At 31.8% G+C, this 17,500-nt stretch overlaps 1 pseudogene; it reads left to right on the forward strand.

The window, feature by feature from the left end:
* Window positions 1–8,172: 8,172 nt before the first annotated feature.
* Window positions 8,173–9,182, forward strand: LOC137643067 (uncharacterized; annotated as a pseudogene).
* The last annotated feature ends 8,318 nt before the right edge of the window (window positions 9,183–17,500 follow it).

The raw sequence follows: 17,500 nt of genomic DNA on the forward strand, positions 1-17,500 counted from the left end.
AAACTGAGAACAGTTACCTAACTAAGTGTAGCAGAGAATAGTTTGGAAAATTAAGGATTAGTTAGAGAGGCGTAAAGGTGGGGGGGGGGGGTTTAAACCACAATTTTATTTATATTAAAGGTAATTATACTTGTTTTGGTTATAAGTCAATTTACTACAATTTCTTATTTCTCTTTACCTTTTGCTTTTACAGCATTTTTCGTTACAGACGTAATATTTATTAGGTTGAAGCAAACCCCAGCGGATTTTGCAAAAAGGTAGGATTAGCGAGACTCGCGGAGCTTTGTAGTGAGGATTATATTTTTCCTATTGATTGATGCTCCTTGCTGACTTCTCTTATACCCTGATGGGGGAATTGGTGAATTAAGTCGGAATTAGGTTCATTTCCAGGTCTGAAATCTTCATTTGATGCATCGTCTTCTGAATTTTCTATTGAACTCTTCGTATTGTTTGAAATACTGAATATGCTGAAGTATATTATGAAATTTTCGAAACTTATTTGCTCTTCTTTTAAGAAACTGTTGTCTTTTTCTTCTTTATTGTGTGTTTTACCTTTATTTTTATTTTCCAGAAAAAAATGGGTTGTTAGTAAACTTTCATTCTGCTAATACAATATATATTATAGATGGGTAGAATCTTATTTTTATTGCTATATTTGTTATTCTGGCAATTATTGTGTGCTTTTGTAAATTATCTAGAAGACCTCTGTATTAGCAGCTGTTATTCTGACGTAACGCGTGTAGTTTTTTGTAGTGGATATTGCATCTCTTCTATTCCCCCTTATCTCTCACGTTTTTTTTTTTTTTTTTTTTTTTTTTTTTTGAGTAGACACTCTCTTACTGGGCATCTTGCTGCAAAAGCTTAATGTTGATGGTTATAGGTGACACATTTCTTTGTATGTTCTGTACATTCCTTGTATTAATGGTCTCCTAATGAAGATTCAGAGCATATTTTGAAGCTTTTGTCTTTAGATCATTCCTTATCCAGATGCTCATTAAAATAGCATTCATAGTAAAATAACAATTTCAGAAAAAAAAATAAATAAAAAAAAAATCTTGTTCAATATACTAAAACGGGATTTATTGTTGGCTCTGAAGAGGCCTCGTTCTATGGCTTGCTTTGCCATCTTCATGTTTCAAACCTTATGCCGAGCTGGCGTGGATTCAATCGCGAACACTGATCCTAGCGATGCCAGCCAAAGCCTTCTGCGTGGTAAGGTCTGTGGCTGGGAACTAAGGTCTTGTATCTTAATCTTCCGTGTTCGTCAGAGCGTTTGTTTTTATTGAAGTTTTGCCACTAGGAAGGGTGACATATAAACCTAGCTATACTGGCACTGAATGAGAGGCCAGGAAAATGCCGATGACCTAAGGTCGAGGATAGATTTTTGAAAAAAACACACGAACCACTATTCTTAATATATAGTTCAGGAGCATTGAGCCCGTCTCACCCCTACGGATGTTGAAGACTATATGCCAATAAAATATTCACTAACACCGGGCATTGGATATAAAATGTTAAAACATTTGGTTTAGCTATAACAGGTTAATAAAAGAAATAGAAGAAAAGGTTATCCTCCATATTTGGATTAAGCCCCTCCAATTATGTAGAGTCCATTGGATAATAAATTCCAATGTAAAATTCCGACCCAAATCAACTTTATCTCACATTGCCTCTACACTACTTTATATGAGGGACAATAGGTGATTTTTTTCTCTTTCTTTTATTAAAATTGCATGTATTTTATTCTCTCGGTATTCTCAGGATTATTTCCCGGGAGTAATTATTTTTCTGGAATAATCGTGTATTAGTGTAAATAGATAAATATTAAATAAATGAATAAATAATAATGATAATAATAATAATAATAATAATAATAATAATAATAATAATAATAATAATAATAATAATAATAATAATAATAAAATAGTAATGAAAATATAAGGATCAACATATAATGTTTAAATGTAATTTTCCATTTACACCTCATATTATTTTATTGAAAACTCTTTAAAATATCCAAATCAATCAATATTCTTATCTTAGTAAAGCTATCATATAAAAATTGCCTATTCATTATAGTTATATCTTTATTGTTCATACAATGGTAAGCGTACACAACATAATTAGAGAAACTTGAATTCCACGCTTACTTCCAGTTATTTCATAGCCTTTTGTTAACATAATATTTGAGATTTAAAATTTCTATTTACTAAAATATTTGAAAGATCTCGATCCTTATCAATAAATTTGATAATTTTCACGTTGTTTCTTGACCACCTTGCTACAGAACTTCATATACATTATTGGAGACATGTTTTACAATAAATGACGTTAAAGTCAATTATATATATAAAAAAAATCGTCTTTGAAAGTATAATATAGTATTTTTATTTACTTTATTAGATTGATCCAACGAAGCAATATCATTAGGAACAGAACCAACAAAAGTCACCACTCTTTAGAAGCATGTAACTTTATTGCTCTTTTTTATTTCTCGCTCTCCCCTGCCCTGAGAATAGAAAACGGTATATAACATGCGATACCAGGCTTGAACAAGTTTCTTTTATCAATGAAGGGGAGAGCGAGTGATAAAAAAAAATAATGATAATAAAAAAACAATACGAGCATGTATGAAACACATGCAATATATGTACCTCGCGTGTTTCATACACGCTCGTACACTTACTATATTTTTCAGTGTGCTTTGGAAAATATCTATATTAATTTTTTTTTTATTTTTTTTTTAATGCTCTTTCCAGTAAGTAACAAACCATGTATCATCTGAAATATGAAGTTTTGTATCTTCTATTTTGGGATTAATAAAATGTTTCACACCTGTTATTCCAGGAATTACTCGATTAATCTGATGTATATATATCCAGTCTGATAGGCCTTATGCCTCCTAATCACCCGATAAACTTATCACTAGTTTTACTCCTCTTGTATATACTATCACTGCTACTTTAATTTTACATTTGCATTGTTATTAGGCAATTGCCTCTAGTTATGTAGAAATCTTAATACAATTAGCACTAATACCACTACAACCATATATAAATACTGCCAAAGTTTGAATAACGCAATGAGCACCAATAAATAAATTTTGATCATTGGATTTTCTTTCTGTTTTAACAAAAACAGAAAACAGAGCATTTAGCCGAGTGAGCGACCGACTGACTGAATGCATGGATTATACATCGTATTAAATAATCATCCTTTATATATAAAAAGGCAAGCTATATTTGTAGTTTTAAATTCATATTTTAGCATCATATTAGGAGGATAAAGATAAAACAGTGGACCTTGATTTCCTGATTAGTAAAAACAGCGCAAAGAAAACATGAATTAAATATAAGAGGAAATAAAACATATTTCATGTTTTGGTGGTGATAATAATTTTTAAAATAATTTAACAAGATCCCTACATGCAATCAATATAAATCAGATCTGTAAAAACTAACAAACCATATACAATAAATAGTCTTAATCGAAGAACTTGACGTATTCAGAGTCCCAATTACATGACCGAAAAAAAAATATTATTAGAAGGGAGTCTATAAAAAAAAAAGTATATAAATACCCTATTCCATTCTCGTTTTTTTACGATAAATTATATTATTCTGGAAAATAATTTTCAATAGTCCCTGAAAGGACTGAAAAAAAAATGTTGGTGATTATTTGAATAATAAACTAAAACTATAAACTATTATGATAAAAGAAACTCGTGTTTTGAGTAAAACAATTATTGTCCCAAAAACATAATAAGAAATGGGAAATTCTAACCGAAATTTTTGTGAGGAAACGTATAATTTTGCATGAAATAGAGGCTTTTAAAAATAATTTCAATTTCCTAAAGGAGGAACTGTTTACATAAATCTTGTTTCAACAGAGATCACGTTCCTATTCTTTTTTAGTATGCTACTCTTGATTAAAATCAACAGAAGCAAATTGTTGAACATTCAGATAAATAGCACAAGGATATTGAAAACAAATATATGATTATCATAAAATGCTTTACAGAAAACGGAAGGGAACTAAAATTCAAAATGTTTTATTCCAAGGTGTTCCATTCTCATGTCAACGAAAAAAAAAAAAAATATTTGGCATTGAAAATGGAATGATAAATTATCCACGTCAAAAAAAAGAAGAAAAAATTACACACACACACACACACACACACATATATATATATATATATATATGTACATATATATATATATATATATATATGTATATATATTTATATATATATATATATATATATATGTATATATATATATATATATATACATATATATATATATATATATATATATACATATATATATATATATATATATATACAGTATATTCTTTAGGAAAAAATATTTACTTGTTCATATTAACCACCATGTAAGAATGGTTTTCGTAAAAGTTTTTTGGTGGACAGCTGATAAATTGTCTATTGATCAAAATCAAGATAGAAGAAATGAAAATAAGAATAAATATAATAAGGATGATGACAATGGCAAAATGAATTACAATGGTGATGATGATGATGATGAAGAATACAAAGAAAATATTATAAAAGCTGACTAGATAACGCCCATATCTACTTTATTACATTCAATAAACAAAAATCCATATTTCTTGGGCACAATGTTTGCTCGTTTATTGGGTCAGAGAAACACCAAATTACTTAAAAAAAAAAAAAATTATTTAAATAATGAAAATAGCCGGGATTGTAAAGAGATATAATATTCAGTTGATAATAAAAAATATCGATATCAGGATGCAGAAGGTACTGGAAAACTAATACCAGATGAATGTTATTATCTGGCAGATAAACCCATTAGGATATTATTCAATAGACTTATATATGGGTATATTGTTGAAGAAATAAAAAGAAATTAAAAAGGAAAATGATAGGAAATTCAACGACATAGAGTAAAGTAAAACACACAAGCTTAATTTATCGTCAATCAGAGAAAGAAAGTTATGATGTCTTGTAGTTAGGTAATAATAATGTTAATAGTAATAGATAAAATTATTATAAAATTGAAAATGTGGATATTTACACTAATCAATTGCTAAATATTTATATGTAATTGAACAAAAGAAACTACAATATTGACATTGAAAACTATCAATATACTTTGACGTTAATGTAAGAAATCTAATTTACCTCTTTTTTTACCATTCCCAAATAAGGACGAAAATATTAATATAATATCATATATAACGGATATTTAAGAAAAATAGAATATATTGTTGTTGTTATTATTATTATTATTATTATTATTATTATTATTATTATTATTATTATTATTATTATTACTACTACTACTTCGTTGATACTGTTGCTAATACTGGTTTTCAAATGGGGTAGATATTTTGTATAAATATGTTGATATATCACCATACATCTATTGTGCTCTCATAACTTAAAGTATTATAAAATGTCATATTATTGAATTGATAATTATTGAAATTGGCATTCCTAATCATTATTGTCTTATTACAATTAAAACAAGATAATTTTTCAAGTAAAGTTGGTGCTATCATATTTGTCTAAAGGCAACAAATAAAGCCAATTGAGTATCGATACATGTTATATACAGTAATTACAATTTTAATCATTTTCTTTATGCAGATTTAATGGTTATCTCATTCTTTGTGAACTGTAATTATTTATATCTATGATTATCAAGGTTTCTTTCGTGACTGATCTCAGTATAAATTGGAAAGGATTTTTTTTTTTCAACGATTATTTGAGCAGTATCAAAATACGTTGTGGTAGATATTGTTGGCATTGTCTAAGTGATGATATAAATATTTATCATAATTGGTTTTTAAACCTTTTTTATAACCACTACATCTACAACAGCATATGTGTTCGCTTGTTTGTTATTAAGAAACAAACAAGTGACATTTCCTTTATCATGTCCCATTAAAAGTTTAAACTGTTTAATCTATCTTGAAGTTAGTTATTATCCTACTATACTTTCCTTTCCAATGATTAAAGATGGTATATACTCTGTTTTGTAGGTGCATCGGTTTTATGTCCAATACATTTCTTAAACCTTTGAAGAGTCATGCTAACAAGTAAATAATAAAATTAAAGCATTATGAAGATTATTTTATGTCAGCTGAATTTTTTCTGATATTATTGCTGGTTATTTTAAAATACTGTTTGCTTCCAATTCTATTACAAAAAAACATAAATCTGAAAACTTTACTCACATATACACACACACACACACACCTGCACGCTTACACTAACACGCACACATACAGAAACACATAGAAAACACGCATACAAACGCGCACACCTACACACGCACACATACGCAAACACACACACACACACACATAGAGGGTTATGGGGTCTTTTGACTGACCAGATAGTACCACATTGGACCCTTCTCTCTGGTTACGGATCGTTTTCCCTTTGCCTATACACTCACACACCGAATAGTTTGGCATATTCTTTACATATTCTCCTTTGCCCTCATACACCTGACAACACTGAGATTACCAAACAATTATTTTTACTGCACTGTAATTGTTCAGTGGTCACTTTCCTCTTTGTGATGGTAGAAGAGACTCTTTAGTTATGGTAAGCAGCTTTTCTAGGAGAAGGACACTCCAAAATCAAACCATTGTTCTCTAATCTTGGGTATTGCCATAGCCTCTGTACCGTGGTCTTCCAATGTCTTGGGTTAGAGTTTTCTTGCTTGAGTGTACACTTCGGCACACTGTTCTATCTTATATCTTATTTCTCTTCTTGTTTTGTTAAAGTTTTTATAGTTTATAAAGTGATATTTATTTTAAGTGATATTTATTTTAATATTGTTGCTCTTTTTAGAATATTTTATTTTTCCTTGTTCCTTTCCTCACTATGATATTTTCCTTGTTTGAGCCCCTATAAAATAGGCACATAATCGTCCAAAATTCGAAATTGAGATGATTATCCCATAACATTATATAAGTATAATTACATAATTTGGTAGCGGTTTTGGCGTGTTTGGGCGCGCGTAAGTTTAAATGCTACAGGTTTTTAAATGCTGAGTGGTCTTTAAATGCATCTGTCAAAGCAAAACGCATCGCAGATCCCTAGTTTTTTTTCGCATTTTGGGTTGTATTTTTCATTACTTTTACGTGTGACTTTTCTTTCCCAGTGTGTTTGTCCGTGAAGGTTTCTCATACTCGTTGCCTAGCAACCATTTGACCGCAGATGCTTTTCATATCAAAACAAACACGTGTGTTTGAAGACAAAGTTTTCAAAGCTATTCCTGACGGACAATAAGCATTTTGTGTTGTTATTGATTGAATTTGAAGTGTTCATTAATTTTACAAATATCTCACCTTATCATAAACATGCCTAGACCAACAAAACGTGCGAGACATTGCCGAAATAACGCTCATTTAGGAGGAAAAACTGCCAAAAGAAATCGAGAGTTCGTGTGAAAATTCGAATGCCAATTCTGTACGTTCGTCAGTTATTCGTAAATCTCTGTTTACTAATGAAAAGGTGAATATATCCAGTGATAGATATTCAATTTTTAGCAATTAATATATTGGGAGTGTTATAGAACAGATGGCCTGTCCATTTTGCTTCGAAAATAACACTACAGTGGAAGCGATTTCGAAATGTCTTGATTCAAGAATATCAGTGAAATGTAACGAATGTGAAAACATTATCAGTGATGACAAAAGTTTGAGCAAATGTTTTTTACCAGTAACATCCATGCTATATATATATATATATATATATATATATATATAACAATGTTGCTGGGTTTAGGGTATAATGGATTCACAAAATTATGCGAGTGTTTGAGTTTGGGGAAAATAGCCTTCAAAACTTACAAAAGGTATTCAAGTCGTGTTACTGAGATAGCTATTGCTAAAGTACAATCTTTTCTTATGATTACTAAAGAATTGTTTAAATATTATGAAAACGAGTTGGGAATTACACCAGTAAATGATATACTACCAGTGAGTGTGTCATTTGATGGCAGTTGGCAAAAGAGAGTACATACGTCACATTATGGATTTGGAGCTGCAATTGAGAGACATACAGGGGTTGTGACAGATTATGAAACTGTGAGTAACTATTGTGAGACATGTAATTCTCTTAAAAGAAAACTAGAAAGTAAAAAGATAAGTGATGGGAAATATAGAGAGCTAATGGCAGCTCACAAGCACAAGTGCAACATGAACTATAGTGGGAAGAGTGGAGGTATGGAGTGGAGCGCAGCCGTACGTTTGTGGGCTCGATCAAGGGAGTTGAAGTTATGTTATGAGACAATGCTGTCAGATGGAGATAGCACTGCATTTGATAAAATAAAAGAACAGAATGATGGTAATGGACCATACTATGATATAGGAGTAACTGTTAGGAAAATTTAATGCATCAACCATGTGTGTAAACGGTTTCGTAAAGCTTTAGAAAACCTGAAGATGACATATGTGAAAGTAGTAAATGGGAGAAGGATAAAATTACTTGCTGGAAAAAAATAAGCTCACAGATGATGTTAATAAAGTTCTGAATTTTTATTATGGTCGTGCAATTGAAAAATTTGCAGGAACAAGTGTAGAGGAATTGAGAAGAGCCATACTAGAAGGATTCTATCACTGCTCTTCCACAGATGAATGTCATAATCATGATTACTGTGATAAGTCAGTGGATACCTATTGCTTTTATCAAAAAGCAGTGATGAATAATGAGGTTCCCCATTCACATTCTACCATGAAAGTGAAATTCATTGTTAATGAGGAAGGGAAAAACAAATTTGAAGTCTACAAAAGAATGACAAGTGACGAGCTTTTGGAGGTGTGTCTTCATGGCCAAACCCAGAACCCAAATGAATCTCTACACTCAAGATTGTGGAGATACTGCCCTAAGAATAAAAATGGAAGCAAGAGGATTATTGACTTTGCAGCAGCTCAAGCTGTAGCAAACTATAATGCTGGTTATACAGCCAGCCACTTGGATTACTATTTTGGTTTTCGCACACTGAAATATCATCAGCATATCTAGCCAGGATGGATGCCAATATGGACTTACCTTTCAAGAAAAAGGCTAAACACAAGAGGAAAATAGTAAAAGACCCAGATTATGAAGCAGGGCAGCTTCATTACCAAGGAACTCTTCAACAAGTCTCCCAATACCATTGGATCAGTGTCATCAACTTTAAGTGGCCTTTTCTCAAAATCAAAGTTTTTCAGATTGTAAGTGCTAAGGCTCCATTATTTTTCTACTTAGAGACTTTATTTGTCTTGTCTTTTATTTACAAAACCTTTAAGTTCATATGTATGTTACATTTAAGAATCTACATCACTTTTTTCATTGTTTAGTGATTTTTATTCTATTATTAATCATCTATTTATTTTTTAATTTTTGTCTACCTGCGTTTATCAGGCATCTCATGTGCCTAGAAAAAAGGAGGTTTGGAGAGTAATAACTCCTTACTTAGATATTTTGATGTATGTAGAGTAATTTAAAACAAAAAAAGAAGAACTTACTCAAAAAATAAAAAAGACTTAGCAGTCCAAAAATTGTCTTATTTTCCCGTATTTATTTGATTATTTATTTATTTAAAAATTCATTTCTCAAAATATTACCGAAATATTAGTTTTTTTTGGTAAAGGTATGCTACAAGCAACTTCCTAACTAAAAACAATCAAGATTAGATGATAAAAAAGGTAACCTATGGTACATAGGTCAACAGGTCCCTTACAGCATCCTGCTTTTCCAACTAGGGTTGTACCTTAGCAAATAATATATATATATATATATATATATATGTATATATATATATATATATATACATATATATATATATATATATATATGTATATATATATATATATATATATAAACATTGATGCTATATGGTTTGGAAATTATACAATTCATAACCAAAATCATAATTACAAGAAATACAAGTAACTAATTCACGTCACGCTTATATATATCAAAGATTATTTATATAAATTTTTAAATGTATATGAAAATCACAATCCTGGTAAACTGATTGTTTTGGGACTAAATTATCTTAACCCCAGACAAAACATTATACACTGGCCTGAAAATATTAGGGACCGTTACACAAAATATACATCTCTCATGTAATTCAGATTTGATTTTTTCAAATAGGAAAACAAATATAATTTATAATAAATGTTGATGTATAATTCAAGTAATTTTAATATACATAACAATATTTGAATTATTTTTGGAGATTTTATGAACTCTTTAGCACCCATGGAAATAAAAAAAAAGAAAACATTTCAGAATATAACTCTGAGAAATAAGGATAATAAACTTATAGAATTATGAATCAAACATAACAGCATGTGATACCCTTCTTACAATCTCCAATGCTGTACAGAAATCCCTTGATTGTGGTCAAAAAGTTCGTATGATTGGCCTTGATTTTAGTGCTGCCTTTGACCGTGTTAATCATGAAGCCCTTGTTTTCAAACTCAAACAGTGAGTGGGTGGGTCGTTTCTTAGCATTATTATTGATTTTTTAACTAATAGATCTCTAAGAATTGTTGTTGATGGGCACCATAGTAAGTATAGGAATGGGATATCCGGTGTTTCACAGGGTAGTGTTCTTGGCCTATTACTTTCCCTACTATATACACATGACATGTGTTTTGGGCTGGAAAACAAGCTTGTTGCATATGTAGATGATGCTACTCTCTTTGCATCAATTCCATCCCCTGAATGTAGATCTGGGTTGGTGAATCCCTTGATAGAGATTTAGCTTAAATTAGTGCATGGTGCAAATTGTGGGGTATGAAGTTGAATCCTTACAAAACTCAAAGCATGATTGTAAGTAGCTCAAGCAGGGTGGCTTCTCAATATCCGGATCTCACCATTGATAATGTTTCTTTAAATTTGTATGACTCTTTTAAAATTTTAGGTTTGATTCTCGACAGCAAATTTACTTTTGAGAAACACATTAGGTCTGTGTCTTCTTCCATTGCAGAAAACATTGGCTTATCGAGAAAGTCTTACAAGATTTTTGGTGATAAATCTATTCTGAGGAAGTGTTTTGATTCTTTCATTCTACCTTGTTTTGAGTGATGTTCTCCTGTTTGGTCTTCAGCTGCTGATTCTCATCATAATTTGTTGGACAAAAACTTATAGTCTATTGATTTTTTTTTTTTTTCGTGATCTAGATATTAATCTTTGGCACCGTAGTACAATTAGTTTATTATGCATGTTGCATAAGATTTTTCATAACTCTGACCATCCTTTACATTCAGATCTCCCTGGACAATTCTATCCTGTTCGTAAACTAGGCAGGCAGTTAATTCTAATAGCCAGGCCTTCTCCATCATGAGGCTCAATACTACACAGTATTCTAGAAGTTTTATTCCAGCTGTTACCAAGTTGTGGAATGATCTTCCTAATCGGGTAGTTGAATCAGTAGAACTTCAAAAGTTCAAATTTGGAGCAAATGTTTTTATTTTGACCAGTCTGACATGAGTCTTTTAATAGTATATAAATGACATATCTGTTTTGACGTTGTTAATGGTTTATATATGACATATTTATTTTGACGTTGTTACTGCTTTTACATTGATTTATTTTTAATTTGGTCTCATCATTTATTTATTTCCTTATTTCCTTTCCTCACTGGGCTATTTTTCCCTATTCGAGCCCTTAAGCTTATAGCATCTTGCTTTTCCAAATAGGGTTGTAACTTGGCTAATAATAGTAATAATAATAATAATAATAATAATAATAATAATAATAATAATAATAATAATAATAATAATAATAAGATGCTTATTACCTCTATACAAAAATATCTATTTTCAGATTTATCTGACTTATATGATACAAAACTCATCCCTGCAAGATTTTGTCTATCGTATGATACATAGATATGTGTCGAATTGATATGAAAATACAGCTTCTTGTGTATGAAAAAAATATAGCCAAGAGTGAATTAGAAAATAAAAAGATATTGAAAAGGCACTACTATTTAAAGTAAAAAGTAATTTGGATAAATTTTTATATGATTCCAGTCATTTTGATAAAAAACATGGCTTGAACGTGAATATGCTCGAAGTTTAAAATGGCATAAGAAAACTAAAGGAAAATGGTACAATTGTAAAACTAGACGATTAGGAAGAAAATTATTATGATGAACTAAGGGCTAGTCACAAAAGGAATTTCATATTAGAAAACAAAATACCTTGAATTGATTTAGGGCCGATTATGATAATATTCAATTTCAAAAGACAACAATTAACTGACATGAATTGCAAAAAAATCAAGGAATTTCATTAAATCATATGAATATGCCTATCCAAAAAGAAAATGGGAAAGTGAAATATTGAAGCTAATGAAGAAATTTAAAAAGATTTGATAAAAGAATATATTTTGATAATATGAATATTCTCAAGGTGTTAAACTATACCCCCCCCCCCCCAAAAAAAAGGTCTCTTTATAGAAAACCATTTTTATGGATGCCTTGGTCTAATGATTGCTTACCGATCCGCTTACAAAGTGTTTCACTTAAGGCTAAGATATCCAAACTATACTTCGTAAATTTCTTCTCTTATTTCTGTAACTTCCCAATTTGATTAATAGTACTAACATTTCAATCACCTTTTTTTTATGTAACCGAAAGATTCTCAGCACCCAGCTATGCCCTTGACTGTGGGCCATTTTGCTATCATTGCTTGTCAGTGACTGACTAAACCCATAGAGGATTTATTTTCTAGATATATCCAAGGATAGACAGTTCCTTGCAATGTGCAGTGTCTATTTACTAAGGAAAGCCGCTTCTGATGGTCGATACTAATTCCAGTAAAATCATCTGCATGCATCACGAATAGAAGCCGAAGAGACACCCTGCTGCCAGTGACATCATCAAGACTTAGCGGGACATTTCTTCACACCTAAAGTTCTCCTTACTCTTCTAAGTTACTCATCCGCTTATATAACCATTGGCTAACATGGATTGCTATATATATATATATATATATATATATATATATATATATATATATATATATATATATATATATATATATATATATATATATATATATATATTCTGTGTGTATTTGTGTATGTGTGCGCGTGTGTGCGTGTGCGTGTGTGATTGTGAGTAGATCGAGGATAGTAGCTCCACAACATCTCTGAATTGATAATGTTTCTTTAACATTCTTGATTAAAAATATACTTCTTAGTCATTTTCGAAATTTTGCTTTGTCAATAGCACAAGAAAAATTGATTTATTGAGAAAGTCTTTTAATATTTTCGTTCATCAATCTATTCTGAAGTGTTCTAATAATTTCATTTTGACCTGTTTCGGGTATTTTTCTCCCTTGTAGTCATATAATATGATATATAACGAAGCTTTTAAGAGATTCCAACGAAGATCTAGCTTCTTCATTACCTTTTATTATAGCAGGATTTGAAACTTTACCTTCAACCAAGAATAGATATGATGAGTAAAAGTAAAACCACAAAAAGTCTTTAAATCAGTAGCAATGTTGAAATAAATTTTCCTTCGTTAGACAAGTACCTTTACTATAATAATTTTTTTTCCACTATCTGGCACCATCGTTCAGTTAGTTCCTTTTGTACGTTGTAAAAACATTTTCACAATTGTGATAATCTTTAGCATTCAGATGTTCCCAGACTGTACCATCCTGTATATAGTACAATACTGTGTATGCTGTTATTTCATACAGCCATGTGTGTGAGGTGGTTCTTAAGTGTTTTATGTTAAACAGATTTACATAAGTCTTATGTAAACCTGTTTAACATAAAATTTTGCAGCTTGTTTTAAATTTTTAAGTTCCACCGATTCAGCCTCCCAATTAACAAGATCCTTCCACTATGTGGTTATAGCTAGATTCTAGCTATAACCACATAGCTGCTAGAATAAATCTTCCGGAATATTATGCAGTTTTGAGTCGTATGATGGAAAAGGCATCTGTACTGAAAATATTACATACACACTCATACTCTGTAACGCTATTGCTGTTTTTATCTCTAGTTCTACAGCTTGCTTTCACATTTTTTATACTGTTGGAATTCTGTGTCATTCTTGCACTTAGCTATCTGTATAAAAAAAACTCGTTGTCTTGTTGAATAAAACTCACTTGCAGTCCGTCTTGCCTCTCTGTTAACACCTAACAACCATCTAGCACATAGGTGACCACTAACGTGACTACTCCACACTGCCTTTTTCGCCCACCCCTTTACCCTACTGTTTTTTCAGTGCTGTCCACTGAACCTGACTCTTTGAAACATACTGCCACGATGAAACTGATGCCATTTACCAGCAAAGAAGCATTTCTTTGGTTCCAGTGTGCTGAAGTTAATTCTTGCATCAAGGGCCACCCTTCACTCACACCCCAACCAACAACCTCTACAGCCATTCATCGGCCACAGTTATGCTACAATCACTCCAGATTTGGGGCTGCTGCTAAGAAATGTGTGAACACTTGTGAAGGGTAAAACCTTATAAGTAAGCCATCTCCTGTGGCTGGGGTCTCCCCAATCACTAATCTTTTCTTTTTACATGATGCATATACGCGGGTAGGGGGGTGGGTGTTTCATAGACAATAGTGTTTGCCGCTCTCTTCTATCAATGCTCCTCTCCAGGATATGGCTTAGTCGTTCTAAGCCTGCTAAAATCCACCTTGTAGCTGTCAACTGATTTTAAATCCCCACCCACTGATACGAGGCATTCACACTATCATTTGGGAGAGCCAAATGTCATTTAAATGTTCTCGTTGCCGATATCAAATTGCTAATGCTAGATGCAAATTTCTGCTCCCATTTCCACATCTTGATTGATGATGCTCATCAATGGTTAGTCAGCGCAGACTCATACTTGTTGATACCTCTTTAGCCTGCTACCTCCGACCTTGATCTCAACATAAGCACACCCACAGAGGCCTATTCCCATCTCCTCACATAGTAAAAACAAGTCTATACAGAACTTTGCCAAAGGCCCACGGTTCTTGCCAAGCACAGTTTTTGTCACCATATCTAGATGTACCCTTCTTTGTTTGCCAGATTCTGTTGTCTGGCCCCGAATTTTCTACAGCAGCTAAGCAAATGTTTGCCAAAATTTAAGAAATGGACCTTTGTCAAAAGGCCTCAAGCACATGGTCATCACTCCTACACATCGCCCTGAAGAAGGATGGCTCCCCTCATCCCTTTGTGGATTACAGACATCTGAACATGCAGATGGAATTAGATAGAACCCCCTCCCCAACATTGCCAATGTTACCTCTTACAAGCACAAAGCGAATTGTGAAGATCATTCCACAACCTGGTATACCTAGAATAAAGCTTCCTAAATACTATGTATAATTTAGTCTTATGATGGAAAAGGCATGTGTACCGAACGTGTTACATGGCAGTAATATTAGTCTTCTGGAAGCATTTTATGCGTTAAAGATGCTGTCTCACCAAAGATCTGGCAGTAATTTTAGGCTATTAAAATTTCTCGTCGGTGTCGTCAGATTGTTAATGCTAGTTGCAGATTTCCTCTCCCATTTCCACCTCATGGTTGAGGATGCTCATCAATGGTTAGTCAACGCACACTCATGCTTGTCGATACCTCTTCAACTTACCATCTCAGACCATGCTCTCAACATATGCGCACTAATGGATGCATACTCCCATCTCAGCACATGGTACCAACAAATTTCTACAGAACTTCCCCAAAGGCACACAGATCTTGCCAAGCACGGTATGTGTCACCATATCTAGAAGACACACGCATACACTATAACGTTACTGTTTTCTTTTTTTGTTTATGCTTGCAATTTCATGTTTTATACTATTAGCATTTATTGTCAATCTTTCTCGTGACTGTATGAGAGCTCGTTGTCTTGTTGAATAAAAAACACTTATAGTCAACTCGCCTCTCTTTTAACACTTAAAAACCACCTCGCTCACATGACTATGAAATAACAGCATACCCAGTACTGTACTATCTACAGGATGGTACAGTCTGGGATCATCTGAATGCTAACGATTATCACAATCATGAAAACATTTTTAACAACATACAAAAGGAACTAACTGAACGATTGTGCTAGATAGTGGAAAGAAATTTATTATATTAAAGGTACTTGTCCAACAAAGGAAGATTTATTTTAACATTATTACTGATTTAAAGCCTTTTTGTGGTTTGAATTTTACTCCTCATATTTATTTTTGGTTGAAGATAAAGGCTTAAATCCTGCTATACTAAAAGGTAATGAAGAAGCTAGATATTCGTTGGAATCTCTTAAAAGCTTCGTTATATATCATATTATATGACTACAAGGGAGAAAAATACCCGAAACAGGTCAAAATGAAATTATTAGAACACTTCAGAATAGATTGATGAACGAAAATATTAAAAGACTTTCTCAATAAATCAATTTTTCTTGTGCTATTGACAAAGCAAAATTTCGAATATGACTAAGAAGTATATTTTTAATCAAGAATGTTAAAGAAACATTATCAATTCAGAGATGTTGTGGAGCTACTATCCTCGATCTACTCACAATCACACACGCACACGCACACACGCGCACACATACACAAATACACACAGATATATATATATATATATATATATATATATATATATATATATATATATATATATATATATATATATATATATATATATATATATATATATATATATATTAGCAATCCATGTTAGCCAATGGTTATATAAGCGGATGAGTAACTTAGAAGAGTAAGGAGAACTTTAGGTGTGAAGAAATGTCCCGCTAAGTCTTGATGATGTCACTGGCAGCAGGGTGTCTCTTCGGCTTCTATTCGTGATGCAGGCAGAGGATTTTACTGGAATTAGTATCGACCATCAGGACCGGCTTTCCTTAGTAAATAGACACTGCACATTGCAAGGAACTGTCTATCCTTGGATATATCTAGAAAATAAAACCTCTATGGATTTAGTGAGTCACTGACAAGCAATGAGGACAAAATGGCCCACAGTTAAGGGCATAGCTGGGTACTGAGAATCTTTCGGTTACGTATGATAAAAAAATAAAAATTAATATTGGTGATGGAAATGTTAGACCTATTAATCAAATTGGGAACTTACAGAAAGAAGAGAAGAAATTTACGAAGTATAGTTTGGATATCTTAGCCTTGAGTGAAACACTTTGTAAGCGGATCGGTAAGCAAACATTAGACCAAGGCATCCATAAAAATGGTTTTCTATAAAGAGACCTTTTTTTTTTTGTATAGTTTAACACCTTGAGAATATTCATATTGTCTAAATATATTCTTTTATAAAATCTTTTTAAATTTCTTTATTAGCTTCCAGTATTTCACTTTCCCATTTTCTTTTTGGATAGGAATATTTATATGATTTAATGAAATTCCTTGATTTTTTTGCAATTCATGTCAGTTAATTGTTGTCTTTCGAAATTGAATATTATCATAATCGGCCCTAAATCAATTCAAGGTATTTTGTTTTCTAATATGAAATTCCTT

The sequence above is a fragment of the Palaemon carinicauda genome, chromosome 6 (genome assembly GCF_036898095.1).
Source record: "Palaemon carinicauda isolate YSFRI2023 chromosome 6, ASM3689809v2, whole genome shotgun sequence".
Lineage (NCBI taxonomy): Eukaryota > Metazoa > Arthropoda > Malacostraca > Decapoda > Palaemonidae > Palaemon > Palaemon carinicauda.